The sequence below is a fragment of the Paroedura picta genome, chromosome 2, assembly GCF_049243985.1.
Source record: "Paroedura picta isolate Pp20150507F chromosome 2, Ppicta_v3.0, whole genome shotgun sequence".
Lineage (NCBI taxonomy): Eukaryota > Metazoa > Chordata > Lepidosauria > Squamata > Gekkonidae > Paroedura > Paroedura picta.
Genome location: NC_135370.1, coordinates 15,356,199 through 15,374,891, shown reverse-complemented (window position 1 = coordinate 15,374,891; position 18,693 = coordinate 15,356,199).

The following is an 18,693-nucleotide window of genomic DNA, read 5'->3' as shown; positions in this document are numbered from 1 at the left end:
TTCCTTTTAAAAACAGGTAAATCAATAGGGATTTTCGTACGGATAAGTACCCAGTGAACCGTTCGTTTAGCTTTATATATTGTTCCGGGTGGGCGTTGTATTGGTTTTTTGAAAGTGTTAGACCTGTAAGAGAAAAATTTAAATGGTTGGGAAAGGCCATGGGATGTAGAAATATTTTTTTCACATTTACTTCCTTGTAAAAACAGGTAAATCAATAGGGTTTTTCGTACGGATATGTACCCAGAGAACGGTTCGTTTAGCTTTATATATTGTTCCGGGTGGGCGTTGTATTGGTTTTTCGGAAGCGTTAGACCTGTAAGAAAAAAATTTAAATGGTTGGGAAAGGCCATGGGATGTAGAAATATTTTTTTCACATTTTATTTCCTTGTAAAAACAGGTAAATCAATAGGGTTTTTCGTACGGATAAGTGCCCAGTGAACGGTTTGTTTAGCTTTATACATTGTTCCGGGTGGGCGTTGTATTGTTTTTTCGGAAGTGTTAGACCTGTAAGAGAAAAATTTAAATGGTTGGGAAAGGCCATGGGATGTAGAAATATTTTTTTCACATTTTAATTCCTTGTAAAAACAGGAAAATCGATAGGGATTTTCATACGGATAAGTACCCAGTGAACGGTTCGTTTATCTTTATATATTCTTCCGGGTGGGCGTTGTATTGGTTTTTCGGAAGTGTTAGACCTGTAAGAGAAAAATTTAAATGGTTGGGAAAGGCCATGGGATGTAGAAATATTTTTTTCAAATTTTACTTCCTTGTAAAAACAGGAAAATCGATAGGGATTTTCGGACGGATAAGTACCTAGTGAACGGTTCGTTTATCTTTATATATTGTTCGGGGTGGGCGTTGTATTGGATTTTCGGAAGTGTTAGACCTGTAAGAGAAAAATTTAAATGGTTGGGAAAGGCCATGGGATGTAGAAATATTTTTTTCACATTTACTTCCTTGTAAAAACAGGTAAATCAATAGGGTTTTTCGTACGGATAAGTACCCAGTGAACGGTTCGTTTAGCTTTATATATTGTTCCGGGTGGGCGTTGTATTGGGTTTTGGGAAGTGTTAGACCTGTAAGAGAAAAATTTAAATGGTTGGGAAAGGCCATGGGATGTAGAAATATTTTTTTCACATTTTATTTCCTTTTAAAAACAGGTAAATCAATAGGGATTTTCGTACGGATAAGTACCCAGTGAACCGTTCGTTTAGCTTTATATATTGTTCCGGGTGGGCGTTGTATTGGTTTTTTGAAAGTGTTAGACCTGTAAGAGAAAAATTTAAATGGTTGGGAAAGGCCATGGGATGTAGAAATATTTTTTTCACATTTACTTCCTTGTAAAAACAGGTAAATCAATAGGGTTTTTCGTACGGATATGTACCCAGAGAACGGTTCGTTTAGCTTTATATATTGTTCCGGGTGGGCGTTGTATTGGTTTTTCGGAAGCGTTAGACCTGTAAGAAAAAAATTTAAATGGTTGGGAAAGGCCATGGGATGTAGAAATATTTTTTTCACATTTTATTTCCTTGTAAAAACAGGTAAATCAATAGGGTTTTTCGTACGGATAAGTGCCCAGTGAACGGTTTGTTTAGCTTTATACATTGTTCCGGGTGGGCGTTGTATTGTTTTTTCGGAAGTGTTAGACCTGTAAGAGAAAAATTTAAATGGTTGGGAAAGGCCATGGGATGTAGAAATATTTTTTTCACATTTTAATTCCTTGTAAAAACAGGAAAATCGATAGGGATTTTCATACGGATAAGTACCCAGTGAACGGTTCGTTTATCTTTATATATTCTTCCGGGTGGGCGTTGTATTGGTTTTTCGGAAGTGTTAGACCTGTAAGAGAAAAATTTAAATGGTTGGGAAAGGCCATGGGATGTAGAAATATTTTTTTCACATTTTACTTCCTTGTAAAAACAGGAAAATCGATAGGGATTTTCGGACGGATAAGTACCTAGTGAACGGTTCGTTTATCTTTATATATTGTTCGGGGTGGGCGTTGTATTGGATTTTCGGAAGTGTTAGACCTGTAAGAGAAAAATTTAAATGGTTGGGAAAGGCCATGGGATGTAGAAATATTTTTTTCACATTTACTTCCTTGTAAAAACAGGTAAATCAATAGGGTTTTTCGTACGGATAAGTACCCAGTGAACGGTTCGTTTAGCTTTATATATTGTTCCGGGTGGGCGTTGTATTGGGTTTTGGGAAGTGTTAGACCTGTAAGAGAAAAATTTAAATGGTTGGGAAAGGCCATGGGATGTAGAAATATTTTTTTCACATTTTATTTCCTTTTAAAAACAGGTAAATCAATAGGGATTTTCGTACGGATAAGTACCCAGTGAACCGTTCGTTTAGCTTTATATATTGTTCCGGGTGGGCGTTGTATTGGTTTTTTGAAAGTGTTAGACCTGTAAGAGAAAAATTTAAATGGTTGGGAAAGGCCATGGGATGTAGAAATATTTTTTTCACATTTACTTCCTTGTAAAAACAGGTAAATCAATAGGGTTTTTCGTACGGATAAGTACCCAGTGAACGGTTCGTTTAGCTTTATATATTGTTCCGGGTGGGCGTTGTATTGGTTTTTCAGAAGTGTTAGACCTGTAAGAGAAAAATTTAAATGGTTGGGAAAGGCCATGGGATGTAGAAATATTTTTTTCACATTTAATTTCCTTTTAAAAACAGGTAAATCAATAGGTTTTTTCGTACGGATAAGTACCCAGTGAACGGTTCGTTTAGCTTTATATATTGTTCCGGGTAGGCGTTGTATTGGTTTTTTGGAAGTGTTAGACCTGTAAGAGAAAAATTTAAATGGTTGGGAAAGGCCATGGGATGTAGAAATATTTTTTTCACATTTTTCTTCCTTATAAAAACAGGAAAATCAATAGGGATTTTCGTACGGATATGTACCCAGTGAACGGTTCGTTTAGCTTTATATATTGTTCCGGGTGGGCGTTGTATTGGTTTTTCGGAAGTGTTAGACCTGTAAGAGAAAAATTTAAATGGTTGGGAAAGGCCATGGGATGTAGAAATATTTTTTTCACATTTCATTTCCTTGTAAAAACAGGTAAATCAATAGGGTTTTTCGTACGGATAAGTGCCCAGTGAACGGTTCGTTTAGCTTTATATATTGTTCCGGGTGGGCGTTGTATTGGTTTTTCGGAAGTGTTAGACCTGTAAGAGAAAAATTTAAATTGTTGGGAAAGGCCATGGGATGTAGAAATATTTTTTTCACATTTTACTTCCTTGTAAAAACAGGAAAATCAATAGGGATTTTCGTACAGATATGTACCCAGTGAACGGTTCGTTTAGCTTTATATATTGTTCCGGGTGGGCGTTGTATTGGTTTTTCGGAAGCGTTAGACCTGTAAGAAAAAAATTTAAATGGTTGGGAAAGGCCATGGGATGTAGATATATTTTTTTCACATTTAATTTCCTTTTAAAAACAGGTAAATCAATAGGTTTTTTTGTCCGGATAAGTACCCAGTGAACGGTTCGTTTAGCTTTATATATTGTTCCGGGTAGGCGTTGTATTGGTTTTTTGGAAGTGTTAGACCTGTAAGAGAAAAATTTAAATGGTTGGGAAAGGCCATGGGATGTAGAAATATTTTTTTCACATTTTTCTTCCTTATAAAAACAGGAAAATCAATAGGGATTTTCGTACGGATATGTACCCAGTGAACGGTTCGTTTAGCTTTATATATTGTTCCGGGTGGGCGTTGTATTGGTTTTTCGGAAGTGTTAGACCTGTAAGAGAAAAATTTAAATGGTTGGGAAAGGCCATGGGATGTAGAAATATTTTTTTCACATTTTACTTCCTTGTAAAAACAGGAAAATCAATAGGGATTTTCGTACGGATATGTACCCAGAGAACGGTTCGTTTAGCTTTATATATTGTTCCGGGTGGGCGTTGTATTGGTTTTTCGGAAGCGTTAGACCTGTAAGAAAAAAATTTAAATGGTTGGGAAAGGCCATGGGATGTAGAAATATTTTTTTCACATTTTATTTCCTTGTAAAAACAGGTAAATCAATAGGGTTTTTCGTACGGATAAGTGCCCAGTGAACGGTTTGTTTAGCTTTATACATTGTTCCGGGTGGGCGTTGTATTGTTTTTTCGGAAGTGTTAGACCTGTAAGAGAAAAATTTAAATGGTTGGGAAAGGCCATGGGATGTAGAAATATTTTTTTCACATTTTAATTCCTTGTAAAAACAGGAAAATCGATAGGGATTTTCATACAGATAAGTACCCAGTGAACGGTTCGTTTATCTTTATATATTCTTCCGGGTGGGCGTTGTATTGGTTTTTCGGAAGTGTTAGACCTGTAAGAGAAAAATTTAAATGGTTGGGAAAGGCCATGGGATGTAGAAATATTTTTTTCACATTTTACTTCCTTGTAAAAACAGGAAAATCGATAGGGATTTTCGGACGGATAAGTACCTAGTGAACGGTTCGTTTATCTTTATATATTGTTCGGGGTGGGCGTTGTATTGGATTTTCGGAAGTGTTAGACCTGTAAGAGAAAAATTTAAATGGTTGGGAAAGGCCATGGGATGTAGAAATATTTTTTTCACATTTACTTCCTTGTAAAAACAGGTAAATCAATAGGGTTTTTCGTACGGATAAGTACCCAGTGAACGGTTCGTTTAGCTTTATATATTGTTCCGGGTGGGCGTTGTATTGGGTTTTGGGAAGTGTTAGACCTGTAAGAGAAAAATTTAAATGGTTGGGAAAGGCCATGGGATGTAGAAATATTTTTTTCACATTTTATTTCCTTTTAAAAACAGGTAAATCAATAGGGATTTTCGTACGGATAAGTACCCAGTGAACCGTTCGTTTAGCTTTATATATTGTTCCGGGTGGGCGTTGTATTGGTTTTTTGAAAGTGTTAGACCTGTAAGAGAAAAATTTAAATGGTTGGGAAAGGCCATGGGATGTAGAAATATTTTTTTCACATTTACTTCCTTGTAAAAACAGGTAAATCAATAGGGTTTTTCGTACGGATAAGTACCCAGTGAACGGTTCGTTTAGCTTTATATATTGTTCCGGGTGGGCGTTGTATTGGTTTTTCAGAAGTGTTAGACCTGTAAGAGAAAAATTTAAATGGTTGGGAAAGGCCATGGGATGTAGAAATATTTTTTTCACATTTAATTTCCTTTTAAAAACAGGTAAATCAATAGGTTTTTTCGTACGGATAAGTACCCAGTGAACGGTTCGTTTAGCTTTATATATTGTTCCGGGTAGGCGTTGTATTGGTTTTTTGGAAGTGTTAGACCTGTAAGAGAAAAATTTAAATGGTTGGGAAAGGCCATGGGATGTAGAAATATTTTTTTCACATTTTACTTCCTTGTAAAAACAGGAAAATCAATAGGGATTTTCGTACGGATATGTACCCAGTGAACGGTTCGTTTAGCTTTATATATTGTTCCGGGTGGGCGTTGTATTGGTTTTTCGGAAGCGTTAGACCTGTAAGAAAAAAATTTAAATGGTTGGGAAAGGCCATGGGATGTAGATATATTTTTTTCACATTTTATTTCCTTGTAAAAACAGGTAAATCAATAGGGTTTTTCGTACGGATAAGTGCCCAGTGAACGGTTCGTTTAGCTTTATATATTGTTCCGGTTGGGCGTTGTATTGGTTTTTCGGAAGTGTTAGACCTGTAAGAGAAAAATTTAAATGGTTGGGAAAGGCCATGGGATGTAGAAATATTTTTTTCACATTTACTTCCTTGTAAAAACAGGTAAATCAATAGGGTTTTTCATATGGATAAGTACCCAGTGAACGGTTCGTTTAGCTTTATATATTGTTCCGGGTGGGCGTTGTATTGGTTTTTCAGAAGTGTTAGACCTGTAAGAGAAAAATTTAAATGGTTGGGAAAGGCCATGGGATGTAGAAATATTTTTTTCACATTTTACTTCCTTGTAAAAACAGGAAAATCGATAGGGATTTTCGTACGGATAAGTACCCAGTGAACGGTTCGTTTAGCTTTATATATTGTTCCGGGTGGGCGTTGTATTGGTTTTTTGGAAGTGTTAGACCTGTAAGAGAAAAATTTAAATGGTTGGGAAAGGCCATGGGATGTAGAAATATTTTTTTCACATTTTACTTCCTTATAAAAACAGGAAAATCAATAGGGATTTTCGTACGGATATGTACCCAGTGAACGGTTCGTTTAGCTTTATATATTGTTCCGGGTGGGCGTTGTATTGGTTTTTCGGAAGCGTTAGACCTGTAAGAGAAAAATTTAAATGGTTGGGAAAGGCCATGGGATGTAGAAATATTTTTTTCACATTTTACTTCCTTGTAAAAACAGGAAAATCGATAGGGATTTTCATACGGATAAGTACCCAGTGAACGGTTCGTTTATATTTATATATTCTTCCGGGGGGGCGTTGTATTGGTTTTTCGGAAGTGTTAGACCTGTAAGAGAAAAATTTAAATGGTTGGGAAAGGCCATGGGATGTAGAAATATTTTTTTCACATTTTACTTCCTTGTAAAAACAGGAAAATCGATAGGGATTTTCGGACGGATAAGTACCTAGTGAACGGTTCGTTTATCTTTATATATTGTTCGGGGTGGGCGTTGTATTGGATTTTCGGAAGTGTTAGACCTGTAAGAGAAAAATTTAAATGGTTGGGAAAGGCCATGGGATGTAGAAATATTTTTTTCACATTTACTTCCTTGTAAAAACAGGTAAATCAATAGGGTTTTTCGTACGGATAAGTACCCAGTGAACGGTTCGTTTAGCTTTATATATTGTTCCGGGTGGGCGTTGTATTGGGTTTTGGGAAGTGTTAGACCTGTAAGAGAAAAATTTAAATGGTTGGGAAAGGCCATGGGATGTAGAAATATTTTTTTCACATTTTATTTCCTTTTAAAAACAGGTAAATCAATAGGGATTTTCGTACGGATAAGTACCCAGTGAACCGTTCGTTTAGCTTTATATATTGTTCCGGGTGGGCGTTGTATTGGTTTTTTGAAAGTGTTAGACCTGTAAGAGAAAAATTTAAATGGTTGGGAAAGGCCATGGGATGTAGAAATATTTTTTTCACATTTACTTCCTTGTAAAAACAGGTAAATCAATAGGGTTTTTCGTACGGATAAGTACCCAGTGAACGGTTCGTTTAGCTTTATATATTGTTCCGGGTGGGCGTTGTATTGGTTTTTCAGAAGTGTTAGACCTGTAAGAGAAAAATTTAAATGGTTGGGAAAGGCCATGGGATGTAGAAATATTTTTTTCACATTTAATTTCCTTTTAAAAACAGGTAAATCAATAGGTTTTTTCGTACGGATAAGTACCCAGTGAACGGTTCGTTTAGCTTTATATATTGTTCCGGGTAGGCGTTGTATTGGTTTTTTGGAAGTGTTAGACCTGTAAGAGAAAAATTTAAATGGTTGGGAAAGGCCATGGGATGTAGAAATATTTTTTTCACATTTTACTTCCTTGTAAAAACAGGAAAATCAATAGGGATTTTCGTACGGATATGTACCCAGTGAACGGTTCGTTTAGCTTTATATATTGTTCCGGGTGGGCGTTGTATTGGTTTTTCGGAAGCGTTAGACCTGTAAGAAAAAAATTTAAATGGTTGGGAAAGGCCATGGGATGTAGATATATTTTTTTCACATTTTATTTCCTTGTAAAAACAGGTAAATCAATAGGGTTTTTCGTACGGATAAGTGCCCAGTGAACGGTTCGTTTAGCTTTATATATTGTTCCGGTTGGGCGTTGTATTGGTTTTTCGGAAGTGTTAGACCTGTAAGAGAAAAATTTAAATGGTTGGGAAAGGCCATGGGATGTAGAAATATTTTTTTCACATTTACTTCCTTGTAAAAACAGGTAAATCAATAGGGTTTTTCATATGGATAAGTACCCAGTGAACGGTTCGTTTAGCTTTATATATTGTTCCGGGTGGGCGTTGTATTGGTTTTTCAGAAGTGTTAGACCTGTAAGAGAAAAATTTAAATGGTTGGGAAAGGCCATGGGATGTAGAAATATTTTTTTCACATTTTACTTCCTTGTAAAAACAGGAAAATCGATAGGGATTTTCGTACGGATAAGTACCCAGTGAACGGTTCGTTTAGCTTTATATATTGTTCCGGGTGGGCGTTGTATTGGTTTTTTGGAAGTGTTAGACCTGTAAGAGAAAAATTTAAATGGTTGGGAAAGGCCATGGGATGTAGAAATATTTTTTTCACATTTTACTTCCTTATAAAAACAGGAAAATCAATAGGGATTTTCGTACGGATATGTACCCAGTGAACGGTTCGTTTAGCTTTATATATTGTTCCGGGTGGGCGTTGTATTGGTTTTTCGGAAGCGTTAGACCTGTAAGAGAAAAATTTAAATGGTTGGGAAAGGCCATGGGATGTAGAAATATTTTTTTCACATTTTACTTCCTTGTAAAAACAGGAAAATCGATAGGGATTTTCATACGGATAAGTACCCAGTGAACGGTTCGTTTATATTTATATATTCTTCCGGGGGGGCGTTGTATTGGTTTTTCGGAAGTGTTAGACCTGTAAGAGAAAAATTTAAATGGTTGGGAAAGGCCATGGGATGTAGAAATATTTTTTTCACATTTACTTCCTTGTAACAACAGGTAAATCAATAGGGTTTTTCGTACGGATAAGTACCCAGTGAACCGTTCGTTTAGCTTTATATATTGTTCCGGGTGGGCGTTGTATTGTTTTTTCGGAAGTGTTAGACCTGTAAGAGAAAAATTTAAATGGTTGGGAAAGGCCATGGGATGTAGAAATATTCTTTTCACATTTTACTTCCTTGTAAAAACAGGAAAATCAATAGGGTTTTTCGTACGGATAAGTACCGAGTGAACGGTTCGTTTAGCTTTATATATTGTTCCGGGTGGGCGTTGTATTGGTTTTTCAGAAGTGTTAGACCTGTAAGAGAAAAATTTAAATGGTTGGGAAAGGCCATGGGATGTAGAAATATTTTTTTCACATTTAATTTCCTTTTAAAAACAGGTAAATCAATAGGTTTTTTCGTACGGATAAGTACCCAGTGAACGGTTCGTTTAGCTTTATATATTGTTCCGGGTAGGCGTTGTATTGGTTTTTTGGAAGTGTTAGACCTGTAAGAGAAAAATTTAAATGGTTGGGAAAGGCCATGGGATGTAGAAATATTTTTTTCACATTTTTCTTCCTTATAAAAACAGGAAAATCAATAGGGATTTTCGTACGGATATGTACCCAGTGAACGGTTCGTTTAGCTTTATATATTGTTCCGGGTGGGCGTTGTATTGGTTTTTCGGAAGTGTTAGACCTGTAAGAGAAAAATTTAAATGGTTGGGAAAGGCCATGGGATGTAGAAATATTTTTTTCACATTTTATTTCCTTGTAAAAACAGGTAAATCAATAGGGTTTTTCGTACGGATAAGTGCCCAGTGAACGGTTCGTTTAGCTTTATATATTGTTCCGGGTGGGCGTTGTATTGGTTTTTCGGAAGCGTTAGACCTGTAAGAAAAAAATTTAAATGGTTGGGAAAGGCCATGGGATGTAGATATATTTTTTTCACATTTTATTTCCTTGTAAAAACAGGTAAATCAATAGGGTTTTTCGTACGGATAAGTGCCCAGTGAACGGTTTGTTTAGCTTTATACATTGTTCCGGGCGGGCGTTGTATTGTTTTTTCGGAAGTGTTAGACCTGTAAGAGATAAATTTAAATGGTTGGGAAAGGCCATGGGATGTAGAAATATTTTTTTCACATTTTACTTCCTTGTAAAAACAGGAAAATCGATAGGGATTTTCATACGGATAAGTACCCAGTGAACGGTTCGTTTATCTTTATATATTCTTCCGGGTGGGCGTTGTATTGGTTTTTCGGAAGTGTTAGACCTGTAAGAGAAAAATTTAAATGGTTGGGAAAGGCCATGGGATGTAGAAATATTTTTTTCACATTTACTTCCTTGTAAAAACAGGTAAATCAATAGGGTTTCTCGTACGGATAAGTGCCCAGTGAACGGTTCGTTTAGCTTTATATATTGTTCCGGGTGGGCGTTGTATTGATTTTTCGGAAGCGTTAGACCTGTAAGAGAAAAATTTAAATGGTTGGGAAAGGCCATGGGATATAGAAATATTTTTTTCACATTTTATTTCCGTTTAAAAACAGGTAAATCAATAGTGATTTTCGTACGGATAAGTACCCAGTGAACGGTTCGTTTAGCTTTATATATTGTTCCGGGTGGGCGTTGTATTGGTTTTTCAGAAGTGTTAGACCTGTAAGAGAAAAATTTAAATGGTTGGGAAAGGCCATGGGATGTAGAAATATTTTTTTCACATTTTTCTTCCTTATAAAAAAAGGAAAATCAATAGGGATTTTCGTACGGATATGTACCCAGTGAACGGTTCATTTAGCTTTATATATTGTTCCGGGTGGGCGTTGTATTGGTTTTTCGGAAGCGTTAGACCTGTAAGAGAAAAATTTAAATGGTTGGGAAAGGCCATGGGATGTAGAAATATTTTTTTCACATTTTATTTCCTTGTAAAAACAGGTAAATCAATAGGGTTTTTCGTACGGATAAGTGCCCAGTGAACGGTTCGTTTCGCTTTATATATTGTTCCGGGTGGGCGTTGTTTTGGTTTTTCGGAAGTGTTAGACCTGTAAGAGAAAAATTTAAATGGTTGGAAAAGGCCATGGGATGTAGAAATATTTTTTTCACATTTTACTTCCTTGTAAAAACAGGAAAATCGATAGGGATTTTCGTACGGATAAGTACCCAGTGAACGGTTCGTTTATCTTAATATATTCTTACGGGTGGGCGTTGTATTGGTTTTTCGGAAGTGTTAGACCTGTAAGAGAAAAATTTAAATGGTTGGGAAAGGCCATGGGATGTAGAAATATTTTTTTCACATTTACTTCCTTGTAAAAACAGGTAAATCAATAGGGTTTTTCGTACGGATAAGTACCCAGTGAACCGTTCGTTTAGCTTTATATATTGTTCCGGGTGGGCGTTGTATTGGTTTTTCGGAAGTGTTAGACCTGTAAGAGAAAAATTTAAATGGTTGGGAAAGGCCATGGAATTTAGAAATATTTTTTTCACATTTACTTCTTTGTAAAAACAGGTAAATCAATAGGGTTTTTCGTACGGATAAGTACCCAGTGAACGGTTCGTTTAGCTTTATATATTGTTCCGGGTGGGTGTTGTATTGGTTTTTCAGAAGTGTTAGACTTGTAAGAGAAAAATTTAAATGGTTGGGAAAGGCCATGGGATGTAGAAATATTTTTTTCACATTTAATTTCCTTTTAAAAACAGGTAAATCAATAGGTTTTTTCGTACGGATAAGTACCCAGTGAACGGTTCGTTTAGCTTTATATATTGTTCGGGGTGGGCGTTGTATTGGTTTTTTGGAAGTGTTAGACTTGTAAGAGAAAAATTTAAATGGTTGGGAAAGGCCATGGGATGTAGAAATATTTTTTTCACATTTTTCTTCCTTATAAAAACAGGAAAATCAATAGGGATTTTCGTACGGATATGTACCCAGTGAACGGTTCGTTTAGCTTTATATATTGTTCCGGGTGGGCGTTGTATTGGTTTTTCGGAAGCGTTAGACCTGTAAGAGAAAAATTTAAATGGTTGGGAAAGGCCATGGGATGTAGAAATATTTTTTTCACATTTTATTTCCTTGTAAAAACAGGTAAATCAATAGGGTTTTTCGTACGGATAAGTGCCCAGTGAACGGTTCGTTTAGCTTTATATATTGTTCCGGGTGGGCGTTGTATTGGTTTTTCGGAAGTGTTAGACCTGTAAGAGAAATATTTAAATGGTTGGGAAAGGCCATGGGATGTAGAAATATTTTTTTCACATTTAATTTCCTTTTAAAAACAGGTAAATCAATAGGTTTTTTCGTACGGATAAGTACCCAGTGAACGGTTCGTTTAGCTTTATATATTGTTCGGGGTGGGCGTTGTATTGGTTTTTTGGAAGTGTTAGACTTGTAAGAGAAAAATTTAAATGGTTGGGAAAGGCCATGGGATGTAGAAATATTTTTTTCACATTTTTCTTCCTTATAAAAACAGGAAAATCAATAGGGATTTTCGTACGGATATGTACCCAGTGAACGGTTCGTTTAGCTTTATATATTGTTCCGGGTGGGCGTTGTATTGGTTTTTCGGAAGCGTTAGACCTGTAAGAGAAAAATTTAAATGGTTGGGAAAGGCCATGGGATGTAGAAATATTTTTTTCACATTTTATTTCCTTGTAAAAACAGGTAAATCAATAGGGTTTTTCGTACGGATAAGTGCCCAGTGAACGGTTCGTTTAGCTTTATATATTGTTCCGGGTGGGCGTTGTATTGGTTTTTCGGAAGTGTTAGACCTGTAAGAGAAATATTTAAATGGTTGGGAAAGGCCATGGGATGTAGAAATATTTTTTTCACATTTTACTTCCTTGTAAAAACAGGAAAATCAATAGGGATTTTCGTACGGATATGTACCCAGTGAACGGTTCGTTTAGCTTTATATATTGTTCCGGGTGGGCGTTTTATTGGTTTTTCGGAAGCGTTAGACCTCTAAGAAAAAAATTTAAATGGTTGGGAAAGGCCATGGGATGTAGATATATTTTTTTCACATTTTATTTCCTTGTAAAAACAGGTAAATCAATAGGGTTTTTCGTACGGATAAGTGCCCAGTGAACGGTTTGTTTAGCTTTATACATTGTTCCGGGCGGGCGTTGTATTGTTTTTTCGGAAGTGTTAGACCTGTAAGAGAAAAATTTAAATGGTTGGGAAAGGCCATGGGATGTAGAAATATTTTTTTCACATTTTACTTCCTTGTAAAAACAGGAAAATCGATAGGGATTTTCATACGGATAAGTACCCAGTGAACGGTTCGTTTATCTTTATATATTCTTCCGGGTGGGCGTTGTATTGGTTTTTCGGAAGTGTTAGACCTGTAAGAGAAAAATTTAAATGGTTGGGAAAGGCCATGGGATGTAGAAATATTTTTTTCACATTTACTTCCTTGTAAAAACAGGTAAATCAATAGGGTTTTTCGTACGGATAAGTGCCCTGTGAACGGTTCGTTTAGCTTTATATATTGTTCCGGGTGGGCGTTGTATTGGTTTTTCGGAAGCGTTAGACCTGTAAGAAAAAAATTTAAATGGTTGGGAAAGGCCATGGGATGTAGATATATTTTTTTCACATTTTATTTCCTTGTAAAAACAGGTAAATCAATAGGGTTTTTCGTACGGATAAGTGCCCAGTGAACGGTTTGTTTAGCTTTATACATTGTTCCGGGCGGGCGTTGTATTGTTTTTTCGGAAGTGTTAGACCTGTAAGAGAAAAATTTAAATGGTTGGGAAAGGCCATGGGATGTAGAAATATTTTTTTCACATTTTACTTCCTTGTAAAAACAGGAAAATCGATAGGGATTTTCATACGGATAAGTACCCAGTGAACGGTTCGTTTATCTTTATATATTCTTCCGGGTGGGCGTTGTATTGGTTTTTCGGAAGTGTTAGACCTGTAAGAGAAAAATTTAAATGGTTGGGAAAGGCCATGGGATGTAGAAATATTTTTTTCACATTTACTTCCTTGTAAAAACAGGTAAATCAATAGTGATTTTCGTACGGATAAGTACCCAGTGAACGGTTCGTTTAGCTTTATATATTGTTCCGGGTGGGCGTTGTATTGGTTTTTCAGAAGTGTTAGACCTGTAAGAGAAAAATTTAAATGGTTGGGAAAGGCCATGGGATGTAGAAATATTTTTTTCACATTTTTCTTCCTTATAAAAAAAGGAAAATCAATAGGGATTTTCGTACGGATATGTACCCAGTGAACGGTTCATTTAGCTTTATATATTGTTCCGGGTGGGCGTTGTATTGGTTTTTCGGAAGCGTTAGACCTGTAAGAGAAAAATTTAAATGGTTGGGAAAGGCCATGGGATGTAGAAATATTTTTTTCACATTTTATTTCCTTGTAAAAACAGGTAAATCAATAGGGTTTTTCGTACGGATAAGTGCCCAGTGAACGGTTCGTTTAGCTTTATATATTGTTCCGGGTGGGCGTTGTTTTGGTTTTTCGGAAGTGTTAGACCTGTAAGAGAAAAATTTAAATGGTTGGAAAAGGCCATGGGATGTAGAAATATTTTTTTCACATTTTACTTCCTTGTAAAAACAGGAAAATCGATAGGGATTTTCGTACGGATAAGTACCCAGTGAACGGTTCGTTTATCTTAATATATTCTTACGGGTGGGCGTTGTATTGGTTTTTCGGAAGTGTTAGACCTGTAAGAGAAAAATTTAAATGGTTGGGAAAGGCCATGGGATGTAGAAATATTTTTTTCACATTTACTTCCTTGTAAAAACAGGTAAATCAATAGGGTTTTTCGTACGGATAAGTACCCAGTGAACCGTTCGTTTAGCTTTATATATTGTTCCGGGTGGGCGTTGTATTGGTTTTTCGGAAGTGTTAGACCTGTAAGAGAAAAATTTAAATGGTTGGGAAAGGCCATGGAATGTAGAAATATTTTTTTCACATTTACTTCCTTGTAAAAACAGGTAAATCAATAGGGTTTTTCGTACGGATAAGTACCCAGTGAACGGTTCGTTTAGCTTTATATATTGTTCCGGGTGGGTGTTGTATTGGTTTTTCAGAAGTGTTAGACTTGTAAGAGAAAAATTTAAATGGTTGGGAAAGGCCATGGGATGTAGAAATATTTTTTTCACATTTAATTTCCTTTTAAAAACAGGTAAATCAATAGGTTTTTTCGTACGGATAAGTACCCAGTGAACGGTTCGTTTAGCTTTATATATTGTTCGGGGTGGGCGTTGTATTGGTTTTTTGGAAGTGTTAGACTTGTAAGAGAAAAATTTAAATGGTTGGGAAAGGCCATGGGATGTAGAAATATTTTTTTCACATTTTTCTTCCTTATAAAAACAGGAAAATCAATAGGGATTTTCGTACGGATATGTACCCAGTGAACGGTTCGTTTAGCTTTATATATTGTTCCGGGTGGGCGTTGTATTGGTTTTTCGGAAGCGTTAGACCTGTAAGAGAAAAATTTAAATGGTTGGGAAAGGCCATGGGATGTAGAAATATTTTTTTCACATTTTATTTCCTTGTAAAAACAGGTAAATCAATAGGGTTTTTCATACGGATAAGTGCCCAGTGAACGGTTCGTTTAGCTTTATATATTGTTCCGGGTGGGCGTTGTATTGGTTTTTCGGAAGTGTTAGACCTGTAAGAGAAATATTTAAATGGTTGGGAAAGGCCATGGGATGTAGAAATATTTTTTTCACATTTTACTTCCTTGTAAAAACAGGAAAATCAATAGGGATTTTCGTACGGATATGTACCCAGTGAACGGTTCGTTTAGCTTTATATATTGTTCCGGGTGGGCGTTGTATTGGTTTTTCGGAAGCGTTAGACCTCTAAGAAAAAAATTTAAATGGTTGGGAAAGGCCATGGGATGTAGATATATTTTTTTCACATTTTATTTCCTTGTAAAAACAGGTAAATCAATAGGGTTTTTCGTACGGATAAGTGCCCAGTGAACGGTTTGTTTAGCTTTATACATTGTTCCGGGCGGGCGTTGTATTGTTTTTTCGGAAGTGTTAGACCTGTAAGAGAAAAATTTAAATGGTTGGGAAAGGCCATGGGATGTAGAAATATTTTTTTCACATTTTACTTCCTTGTAAAAACAGGAAAATCGATAGGGATTTTCATACGGATAAGTACCCAGTGAACGGTTCGTTTATCTTTATATATTCTTCCGGGTGGGCGTTGTATTGGTTTTTCGGAAGTGTTAGACCTGTAAGAGAAAAATTTAAATGGTTGGGAAAGGCCATGGGATGTAGAAATATTTTTTTCACATTTACTTCCTTGTAAAAACAGGTAAATCAATAGGGTTTTTCGTACGGATAAGTGCCCAGTGAACGGTTCGTTTAGCTTTATATATTGTTCCGGGTGGGCGTTGTATTGATTTTTCGGAAGCGTTAGACCTGTAAGAGAAAAATTTAAATGGTTGGGAAAGGCCATGGGATATAGAAATATTTTTTTCACATTTTATTTCCGTTTAAAAACAGGTAAATCAATAGTGATTTTCGTACGGATAAGTACCCAGTGAACGGTTCGTTTAGCTTTATATATTGTTCCGGGTGGGCGTTGTATTGGTTTTTCAGAAGTGTTAGACCTGTAAGAGAAAAATTTAAATGGTTGGGAAAGGCCATGGGATGTAGAAATATTTTTTTCACATTTTTCTTCCTTATAAAAACAGGAAAATCAATAGGGATTTTCGTACGGATATGTACCCAGTGAACGGTTCATTTAGCTTTATATATTGTTCCGGGTGGGCGTTGTATTGGTTTTTCGGAAGCGTTAGACCTGTAAGAGAAAAATTTAAATGGTTGGGAAAGGCCATGGGATGTAGAAATATTTTTTTCACATTTTATTTCCTTATAAAAACAGGAAAATCAATAGGGATTTTCGTACGGATATGTACCCAGTGAACGGTTCGTTTAGCTTTATATATTGTTCCGGGTGGGCGTTGTATTGGTTTTTCGGAAGCGTTAGACCTGTAAGAGAAAAATTTAAATGGTTGGGAAAGGCCATGGGATGTAGAAATATTTTTTTCACATTTTATTTCCTTGTAAAAACAGGTAAATCAATAGGGTTTTTCGTACGGATAAGTGCCCAGTGAACGGTTCGTTTAGCTTTATATATTGTTCCGGGTGGGCGTTGTATTGGTTTTTCGGAAGTGTTAGACCTGTAAGAGAAAAATTTAAATGGTTGGGAAAGGCCATGGGATGTAGAAATATTTTTTTCACATTTTACTTCCTTGTAAAAACAGGAAAATCAATAGGGATTTTCGTACGGATATGTACCCAGTGAACGGTTCGTTTAGCTTTATATATTGTTCCGGGTGGGCGTTGTATTGGTTTTTCGGAAGCGTTAGACCTGTAAGAAAAAAATTTAAATGGTTGGGAAAGGCCATGGGATGTAGATATATTTTTTTCACATTTTATTTCCTTGTAAAAACAGGTAAATCAATAGGGTTTTTCGTACGGATAAGTGCCCAGTGAACGGTTTGTTTAGCTTTATACATTGTTCCGGGCGGGCGTTGTATTGTTTTTTCGGAAGTGTTAGACCTGTAAGAGAAAAATTTAAATGGTTGGGAAAGGCCATGGGATGTAGAAATATTTTTTTCACATTTTACTTCCTTGTAAAAACAGGAAAATCGATAGGGATTTTCATACGGATAAGTACCCAGTGAACGGTTCGTTTATCTTTATATATTCTTCCGGGTGGGCGTTGTATTGGTTTTTCAGAAGTGTTAGACCTGTAAGAGAAAAATTTAAATGGTTGGGAAAGGCCATGGGATGTAGAAATATTTTTTTCACATTTACTTCCTTGTAAAAACAGGTAAATCAATAGGGTTTTTCGTACGGATAAGTGCCCAGTGAACGGTTCGTTTAGCTTTATATATTGTTCCGGGTGGGCGTTGTATTGATTTTTCGGAAGCGTTAGACCTGTAAGAGAAAAATTTAAATGGTTGGGAAAGGCCATGGGATATAGAAATATGTTTTTCACATTTTATTTCCGTTTAAAAACAGGTAAATCAATAGTGATTTTCGTACGGATAAGTACCCAGTGAACGGTTCGTTTAGCTTTATATATTGTTCCGGGTGGGCGTTGTATTGGTTTTTCAGAAGTGTTAGACCTGTAAGAGAAAAATTTAAATGGTTGGGAAAGGCCATGGGATGTAGAAATATTTTTTTCACATTTTTCTTCCTTATAAAAACAGGAAAATCAATAGGGATTTTCGTACGGATATGTACCCAGTGAACGGTTCATTTAGCTTTATATATTGTTCCGGGTGGGCGTTGTATTGGTTTTTCGGAAGCGTTAGACCTGTAAGAGAAAAATTTAAATGGTTGGGAAAGGCCATGGGATGTAGAAATATTTTTTTCACATTTTATTTCCTTGTAAAAACAGGTAAATCAATAGGGTTTTTCGTACGGATAAGTGCCCAGTGAACGGTTCGTTTAGTTTTATATATTGTTCCGGGTGGGCGTTGTTTTGGTTTTTCGGAAGTGTTAGACCTGTAAGAGAAAAATTTAAATGGTTGGAAAAGGCCATGGGATGTAGAAATATTTTTTTCACATTTTACTTCCTTGTAAAAACAGGAAAATCGATAGGGATTTTCGTACGGATAAGTACCCAGTGAACGGTTCGTTTATCTTAATATATTCTTACGGGTGGGCGTTGTATTGGTTTTTCGGAAGTGTTAGACCTGTAAGAGAAAAATTTAAATGGTTGGGAAAGGCCATGGGATGTAGAAATATTTTTTTCACATTTACTTCCTTGTAAAAACAGGTAAATCAATAGGGTTTTTCGTACGGATAAGTACCCAGTGAACCGTTCGTTTAGCTTTATATATTGTTCCGGGTGGGCGTTGTATTGGTTTTTCAGAAGTGTTAGACCTGTAAGAGAAAAATTTAAATGGTTGGGAAAGGCCATGGGATGTAGAAATATTTTTTTCACATTTACTTCCTTGTAAAAACAGGTAAATCAATAGGGTTTTTCGTACGGATAAGTACCCAGTGAACGGTTCGTTTAGCTTTATATATTGTTCCGGGTGGGTGTTGTATTGGTTTTTCAGAAGTGTTAGACTTGTAAGAGAAAAATTTAAATGGTTGGGAAAGGCCATGGGATGTTGAAATATTTTTTTCACATTTA